The sequence below is a fragment of the Rattus norvegicus genome, chromosome 2 (genome assembly GCF_021556685.1).
Source record: "Rattus norvegicus strain SHRSP/BbbUtx chromosome 2, alternate assembly SHRSP_T2T, whole genome shotgun sequence".
Taxonomy (NCBI): Eukaryota; Metazoa; Chordata; class Mammalia; order Rodentia; family Muridae; genus Rattus; species Rattus norvegicus.
Window position 1 is genome coordinate 40791785 of NC_141535.1, and position 8431 is coordinate 40800215.

At 46.3% G+C, this 8431-nt stretch overlaps 1 pseudogene across 1 annotated transcript; it reads left to right on the forward strand.

Annotated features, from left to right (window-relative positions):
* Nucleotides 1-5618: 5618 nt before the first annotated feature.
* On the forward strand, nt 5619-8097 carry LOC134485594 (large ribosomal subunit protein eL21-like; annotated as a pseudogene). The gene has a single exon (XR_015670620.1). The product of XR_015670620.1 is annotated as a large ribosomal subunit protein eL21-like (transcript).
* The last annotated feature ends 334 nt before the right edge of the window (nt 8098-8431 follow it).

Sequence of the window (8431 nt, forward strand, 5' to 3'; positions counted from 1 at the left end):
TGAGGAGAGTCCAAGTTGCCCCTTCTCTGGCTGATGAGGATCCTCTAACATAAAGGTGCAGATTCACACAGGGGCACTAAAACCACAAGCCAATTTGAACAGTGAATTCCATGACCTCATGGGAATCCAGAGGAGGTCACCTCCCTGTTAAAAGGCAAGGTGGGCTGCATGCTAATCCTCTTAGGAGGCACTATCTAGGAGAATATCCCATATCTCATCCTACAGGGCCAGGGGAATTGTCCTGTCCTTATACAAGACTAAGAAAGTCTAACACATAGGGGTTGGGGATTTAGCTCAGTGGTAGAGCGCTTGCCTAGGAAGCGCAAGGCCCTGCGTTCGGTCCCCAGCTCCGAAAAAAAAAAAAAAAAAAAAAAAGAAAGTCTAACACATGGATAGGATACTAGGAGTAGAGCATGGCCCCTAAATTCAGATCTCTGCATTACTGTCAAGGAGCCTCTTCCCAAAAGATTAAGGTCCTCAGTGACTCCCAGGCACAGCCCAGCACCCGGAGTAATGTTACAATGGCCCTTTGTGAAATGGCCCTTTGTCTCAGAAAACAATGACTTCTGGGTTCTTTACCAGACAGCAGCTCAGTGTGGAGATGTCACTTGGATGCTTCAGCAGACAGATCTCCCAGGCCCAGCTGGCTGATGTTTGCTGCTGGTGGGACCCAGGGTGAGTCACATACCAAAACGGTGCATAGGAACATGTTGTCTAGTATACCGGGGAGGTGAGGGGCTGAGCACGCCATGTTTCTTTGTATCCTGACACAGCTAATGGTATTTATGCCCAAACCTGGTAGGCAAAATTAACATTTCTTTCATTTTCCTCCATCTCAGCTGTCCCTGATATAGGGAACAAAAAAAAAAGAGGAGAGAGAAAGAGAAAGACACACAGACAGAGCGAGACAGACAGACAGACAGACAAAGACAGAGACAGAGAGGCAGAAAGAGACAGAGAGAGACAGAGACAGGGACAGACAAAGAGAGAGAGTAATAGATGTTGCTTCTCTCTCCTACAAAGAATCCAAATGTCCCCTCTGGGGCAAGAATCAGAAAGTCTTCTCCCACCAGAAAGGCTGAGAACACTACCCCACCCAGACACAGAAACAGGCTGATGACCCATGGTCAGGCAAGCCGAAGCTCACAGCTGAGATACTGTGTGCTGTATCTCAGGGGCGTGAGATACACTCAAGGAGGACTGGACTCCCTCATGATACTGGCAGAGTCTAGGTCTGCAGACAGTGAGGAGAGGATGCCCTCAGGTCCTCACAAACTAGAGACAGACATAGGCTAGACTTTGAATTGCCATTCTTTAACTCCTGCTGCTTTCCTGAGCTTAAATCTTTTTCTGCCAATTCTGCAAGACACAGATAACCCCTAGCACACTCACTTATGGTTGAATCAGCCCTCCTTAGCGTCTTTCATTTGTAATCAGGAACTTTGCCTGATGCTGGAAAAGATACAGCCTGAAAATAAATTTCCCAAAATCCACAGAAAAAAATTTAATATGCCAACACATTATCACAGGATTAATTAAAACCACAAAAACAGGGCAGGGGTTGGGATAGCACATGCTTGTCATCTCAACCCCTGGGAGATGGAGGCAAGGGGATTAGGAGTTCAGCATCTTCCCAGGCTACACAGCAAGTTCGAGGCTAGCCCGGGCTTTATAAGATCCTGTCTAAAAAGAGAAAGGAAACTTTTTTCCCCTAACTGTGAAAATGGGAAACAGAGTTTATGTCCAAAGTAGCCTGGTTAGTTGAACTCCGAGTCTTTTGCTTGGAGAGGTGAGCAGTCATCCGAGTGGAAACATGAAGGAGGCAAGCTCACAAGACAGACAGGAAAGTGGAAACAAGACACCAAAGGGTATGCACGAGACAGGAGGGGAGCGCTCGGGACTTAGAACTGCTTTCGTTTAGGGGTCCCATCTCCAGTCTCTGCAACAGTGGGCCTTGAGCTAATTTTTGAAGAATGAAGAAATAACTGAGTGTGTGAACTATTGGTGCAGGAGGGTATGGAGAAACACCATTAACTGCTATTAGTGACTGTGGTAGGTTTGTTAGACATTTAAAAGTTTTCTTCTTTCCCTAGTCCCAGCTCTTTTCGTCATGTGTTTCTGTTTTCCTGAGAAAAGGGAGAAAGGTAATGTTTTTCTTAGGCCAAACCACTGATAGGTGACCCAACTTGCCCTAATATTTATGGGTCCTCCCTAGAGACCTCAGATGCACTGGAGCAGAGCAGTAAAGGCAAAGGAACAAATGTTCCCCTTGCCAACTGGAAATGCTTGAGGAGACAATCCATTAAGAAGCCTGGCCCTGCCTCCAGCAAACACCACCTTCCTGTGGGCAGTGCACACGGGTGACCTTCACAACCCACAGCCAGAGCCTGGAACAGAAGAGACAGTCTGGGGCAATCAAGCGTCATCAGGTACCCAGGCCAAGTTAAAGGCCTTCCCACCCCCACCCCACGCCCACTCCCACCCCACTCTGCTTCCTTGCCTGCCACCACTCAGCGCACAGTGCAGAGTCTAAACAATGGCAGATTCAATAGCTAGAGGGAGTTCAAAAGGGTTGACTGACATCAGATTGGCATTCAGCAGAGGCTGCTACCAACTCAGCAAGTGGGATCCGGTTCCATTCCAGAATGACTAAGCAGGGAAGCAGGATGTCAGCAGTGCTGCTGAAGCCAGGGGGTGGGCTTCAGGCAGCCCTGAACTCTCCCGGCAGGAGAGTAGAGAGGATTGAGCCTGCCAGGTGAGCTGAGAAGAAATGCAGTGTGCAACAAAACCACCCAGAGAGCTAGCTGCACACCTGCCAGGGCCCTCTCCAGATTGCACTCTCCCTCTCTGTCTCCCTCTCCCTCTCCCTCTCCCTCTCCCTCTCCCTCTCCCTCTCCCTCTCCCTCTCCCTCTCCCTCTCCCTCTCCCTCTCCCTCTCCCTCTCCCTCTCCCTCTCCCTATCCCTCTCCCTCTCTCCTCACTCCACTCTTTCTCCCCCTCTAACACACACACACACACACACACACACACACACACACATTCTTTGTGAAGCAGGGAATCATACAAAAGAAAATGTTGCAGGGCACCACCCTCAAGGCTCCACTTCACTAATTCTGTCCCTTTACTTTCCTGCAGCTGCCACTTCCCCTCATTCTATCAAAACAAGCTCTGTCCATCTGCCCCTACAAGGCATGTCATCTGTGATATGTCTTCTTCCTTACGATGGGCTGCCACCATGCTTAGCAGTCATCCCCAGTGTTGTGACAGCTGGCCCACTCAATGCTGGCCTCAGTTCTGTCCTCTTCTCTGGGCTCAACCAGCACCCCTTCTCCCAAGTTCTAGGTCCCAGCTCCGAAGGACTGTTCCCCCAAGATTCTGTAGTGCAGCCACCAGATGTCTATGTCCTGATTCTATAGAACGACCAGCCTCTGAGTAGCCAGCACCTGTCACCCTAGCTCCTCACTTCACCTCATCTGCACATAGGGTGATAGCTGCTTCCTGATGCTACTGGTTGGAGATACCCTAGGCTTATTTAACCCTTTGCCTAACAATACAAGTTAAATCAATGCCCTTTGTCAAATTCTCTTAAAATAATAATTGCGACCAACCACCTCTCTAAATAATGCTTACAAGTGACTTTCTATAGCACCCATTAGTTGTCTAGGTTGTCTTTCAATTGATATAAAAGTCATGCTTATGCTTTAATTTTATAATCATAAAATATATGGATCTATATAGCATAGATGTATGTTATAATTATATAAATGTATATGTCTATATAGCGTTTTATCCATTGGACTCCTTCTGATACAGGAGAAACACTCATGAAAAAGGTGTCAAGTTGAACTTGCTAATGAAGGCATGCCTCTGGAAGCTTTGATGGAGGGCCACCTCCCCCTAGCTTTAGGTGAGCAGGAGAGCTTTTCATCTATCATGCTGAAATGACACTTCTCAAGAAGCTGTGGTCAAGACCTAACTGGAACTTACCACCCACTAAACTGCTCAACTCATTGCCATTTCTCAGTTAACTCTAAAATATTTTCATTAGGCACAGTTGAATAATTCAAGAGCACATGGCCCCTAAATGGCTAGGGTTTCCAGAAGAAAGGATAAGGAGAGAGTGAGTTCTAAAGGAAGAGGTCTGCTCAAGGAAAACAAGACCCAATCAGATAAGGGATTGCTATAGAGCAACACACAGAATGAGTATGCAATCTAACTGTTCATAAAGACCAAAGGGAGGCCATTGCACTTCAAGTCGGGAGGATGGAAAGACTATTAAAATCACAGGTGGTTGCAATAACCACGTATACATTTGGTGCTGAATTTCTAATCCCCATCTCCTTACTTTGGGAGCAATTAGTCTCGGGTGAAAAATTGCACTTGCAGCTAATTGCACCTGCAATTACCTACTTCCGGGTGCAATTAGCCACTTGAACCTAATTCTGAGTGTGCAAGTGTTTAATTGCCTATGTGAGGAGGTGATTCCAGACACAGTTAGTTGTGCCCTCAGTCTTTGCACCTGCAACTAATTGTGACTAACAAAGGAAGGCTCCATACAAGTCAGGTTGGAGGCACATATGGTGACCCCCATTTGAAAATCCAAGACTTGGATTGGTTGAAATAATAGAAGAACGAGTGTGGAAAGGGCAACTGGAGGGCAGATTATTAGAAATTGTCACTGTTCTTCAGATGTATGGCAGTATCAATCTGTACCTCCCCTTCCTCCATTCATGTTCCTCCCAGACTACGGAGTATCCGGTCAGCTAATTATAGGCAAGTACCCCCCCTTGACTGACACGAGCTACTACAAAGATAGAAGTAACTCTACTGCTAACATTGAAGAACATTCATAGACACTAGTGAGAAGCACAATCCAGCTGCTTCCCCATTTGGGAGTTAACCCTGGTGAGGCTGTTCAAAGCATTTAGGAAACAGGTATGCTTGTATGACATGCTCCCACTGAGTACTAACTCACATTATTAAACAAGGTCTCTGCCTTCCATCTCAGCTCGGCACTATGAATGAATGTTGAAGATCTACTATCCGCTTGGTATATGCAAGTGTTCATGGGCTCATTGGGAAATTCTGTTTGTTCTGCCTTTTTACAAATATCTATTTATCAAGCCCTCTTGGAACTCACATACAAGTGAGGAACCAGATGTTAAATAACTATTTACACAATTAATGTCCTCATTACAGAGACTGAGAGAATGCGTGATTAGGACCTGCCCTAGGCTGAGAGTTTGGGTTAGGATTCTCCAAAGAACTGATGCTTGAGCCCATGTTTAAAATACTACTAGAGAGAGATGAGGGGAGAGGGTTCCAGACAGAGGGGATGAAGATGTCAAGGCTCTGAGGCAGGAAGAAACACAACAGCCTTGAAAATGGAAAGAAGGCCAATGGGAGCAAAGGGGTATGAGGTTGAAATGAGGTTTCCTTTCTTTAAAAAAAAAAAAAAAAACTCATAAAATCTATCCTGACTGCAGCTTCCTCTCCTCCACTCCTCCAAGGTTTTCCCACCTCCCCTCTCACTAAAATGCACCACCCCCGTTCTTTCCGCCGGGGCAGCCATCTTCCAGTAACTCGCCAAAACGACGAACACTAAAGGAAAGAGGAGAGGTACTCGGTATATGTTCTCTAGACCTTTTAGGAAACATGGAGTCGTTCCTTTGGCCACAAACATGCGAATCTACAAGAAGGGTGATATTGTAGACATCAAGGGAATGGGCACTGTTCAAAAAGGAATGCCCCATAAGTGTTACCACGGCAAAACCGGAAGAGTCTACAATGTCACCCAGCATGCCGAGGGCATCATTGTAAACAAGCAAGTTAAAGGCAAGATTCTGGCCAAGAGGATCAATGTGCGGATTGAGCACATCAAGCACTCAAAGAGCAGAGACAGCTTCCTGAAGCGGGTGAAGGAGAACGATCAGAAGGAAAAGGAAGCCAAAGAGAAGGGCACCTGGGTTCCGCTGAAGCGCCAGCCTGCGTCACCCAGAGAAGCCCACTTTGTGAGGACTAACGGAAAGGAGCCTGAGCTGCTGGAGCCCAGTCCATACGGATTCATGGCCTAATGTACACAAAGGAAAGGAAGGATCTGGACTGCAAAGTCAAAAAACAAAACAAACAAACAAAAAAAGCACACCCCCCCCCTTATCTCCCCCAAGAAAAGAGAAGGACACCAGGCCAACACAGGCACAAGATACACTAAGACCAGGCCCAAACCTTCACATCAAGGCTGGACAAGGCAACCCAGTAGGAGGAAAGGGCACCCAAGAGCAGGCAAAAGAGTCCCACTCTTAGGAGTCCCACAAAACCACCAAGCTAACAGCCATAACATACACACAGAGGATGAAGCACAGACCTATGTAGGATCCATGATTGCAACTTCAGTTTCCCTGAGCCCCTACGAGCCCTGCTTAGTTGATTCCACAAGCTGAGTTCTCCCAAAGTCCTCAACTCCTCTGGCTCCTCTTACAGTTCTTTCCCCCCACTTCTATGGGATTCCCCAAGCTCCAAGTGAGGGATTCAATGGAGACCTCCAAGTTGGTATCTCTCTCAACATAACATTTAACTATGAGTCTCTGTATCCATTCCCATCCGCTGCGTTAGGAAGCCTCTCTGAGGAAGACGGGACTAGGCATTGATCTGTAAGTATAGTAGAACATTATAGTAGTAATCATTTTACTGATTATTTATTTATTTCTTGGGCCAGTCGAGTTTGGTTCTGCCTTAGGTCTCTGCAGCTTCCAGTTCCTGGTCATCCAAGCAGTGTCATGGTGTGGGGCTAAATTGCACCAGTTATTGATTGGCCACGCCCATAAGCATCACCATTGCCGTAGCACATCTTGCTGGGAGGACAGATGGTAGGTTGAAGAGTTTGTAGCTGGGCTAGTGACCCAGTTCCACCATTGGAAACCTGGCCTGTTTGTAATAGATTGTTGGTTCAGGCTCCATATCTTCCATTACTTAGGCTCACCCTCATAGATTCCAGAGAGTTTCCACTGCACTGGGTTTCCACAGCACTCCCCAGATGCCCTCCAATTCCAGTGCTTTCCCCCATAATTTCTCCCTCCATCACTCCCCAACCCACCTGGTCCCTCCCACTCCCATGCTCACTTGCCCCTAGTCCACAGGCAAAATCTATCCTATTTCCTTTTCCCAGGGAGATCCCTGCATCCCCCACCCCCACACCCATCCAAACTTTCCTTGTTATTTAGCCTCTCTGTGTCTGTGGTCTGTGACATGATTATCTTTTATTTAACAACTAATGTCCACTCATATGTGTGGAGTGCATACTATGTTTGTCTTTCTGGGGTGACTTCTTTTTTCTAGTTCTCCATTTACCTGCAAGTTTCATGATTTCATTTTTTTAAAACATCTGAATAATACTCCATTGTGCAGATGTAAAACTTTTTTTTAAAAAAATCTATTTTTTAGTTAATGTTTTAAAAAGTATGCAACACTTCATGAAAACCCAATGGCCATCCACTAGAATGAAGGGCATATCAGCCACAGCTGTATGGAAATCTTGGTGTAAGACATTTTTTACTCCTCTTCCTCCAATTTTACTAAACACCCCCAGGACCTTAGAACAGCCAGTGAGATGAGGTAGAGAACCAAACTGCAGATCAGTCTCTGCCTGAAACTACACAGTTGTGAGCTTCAGCTTAGGTCAGATAAATATAGTTTAGGCAAGACTTTTAGTACTTGAAAATAAATATCATTACCAAATGTATACCTTTATGATTGTTACAAGTTACCCAGAAAGCTATTGGATCTTCCTGAGATGACTCTTAAGCATTCGGAGCAGGAATGCACCTACGTGTATCCACTAAGTGGGAGAAACACCATCTCTCCTTGACTGCACGGCTCTGAACTAGTCCATGAAGGCAGTCAGGGCATAAGAGTACTAAAGTGCCCCAGTGTATGGGATTGTTGGGGGTCGGTAATGGGAGGGTGGATCGGGAGGGGAACACCCATATAGAAGGGGAGGGGGAGGGATTAGGGGGCTGATTGGCTGGAAACTGGGAAAGGGAATAACATTTGAAATGTAAATAAGAAATACCCAATTTAATAAAAATGGAATTAAAAAAAAGTACTGAGGTGCGTGACCCTTCCAGGACTAAGGGTGGAGAGGGCAGGGAGTGTTCCATAAAGATAACAAGGAACCTAAGATTTGGATGGACCAGGCATTACTTAGGAATAATGGTGAACACACACAGGATGGTGTCCATTCCCTGCCCAACGAGATGTCTTCAGAAGACTGGTCTGGCTAGACTGGATGGCAAGAAACAAAAGAAGCAGGCTGGGTAGAACAGGAACTAAAGCCAGGTGGACAAAGATTCAAATGCCAGGCAATCAGTGTTAGGAGTCTCAAGCACTGAACCCGGCTTCTCCTCAGACTCTAAACCAAGAACGTGATGACTTG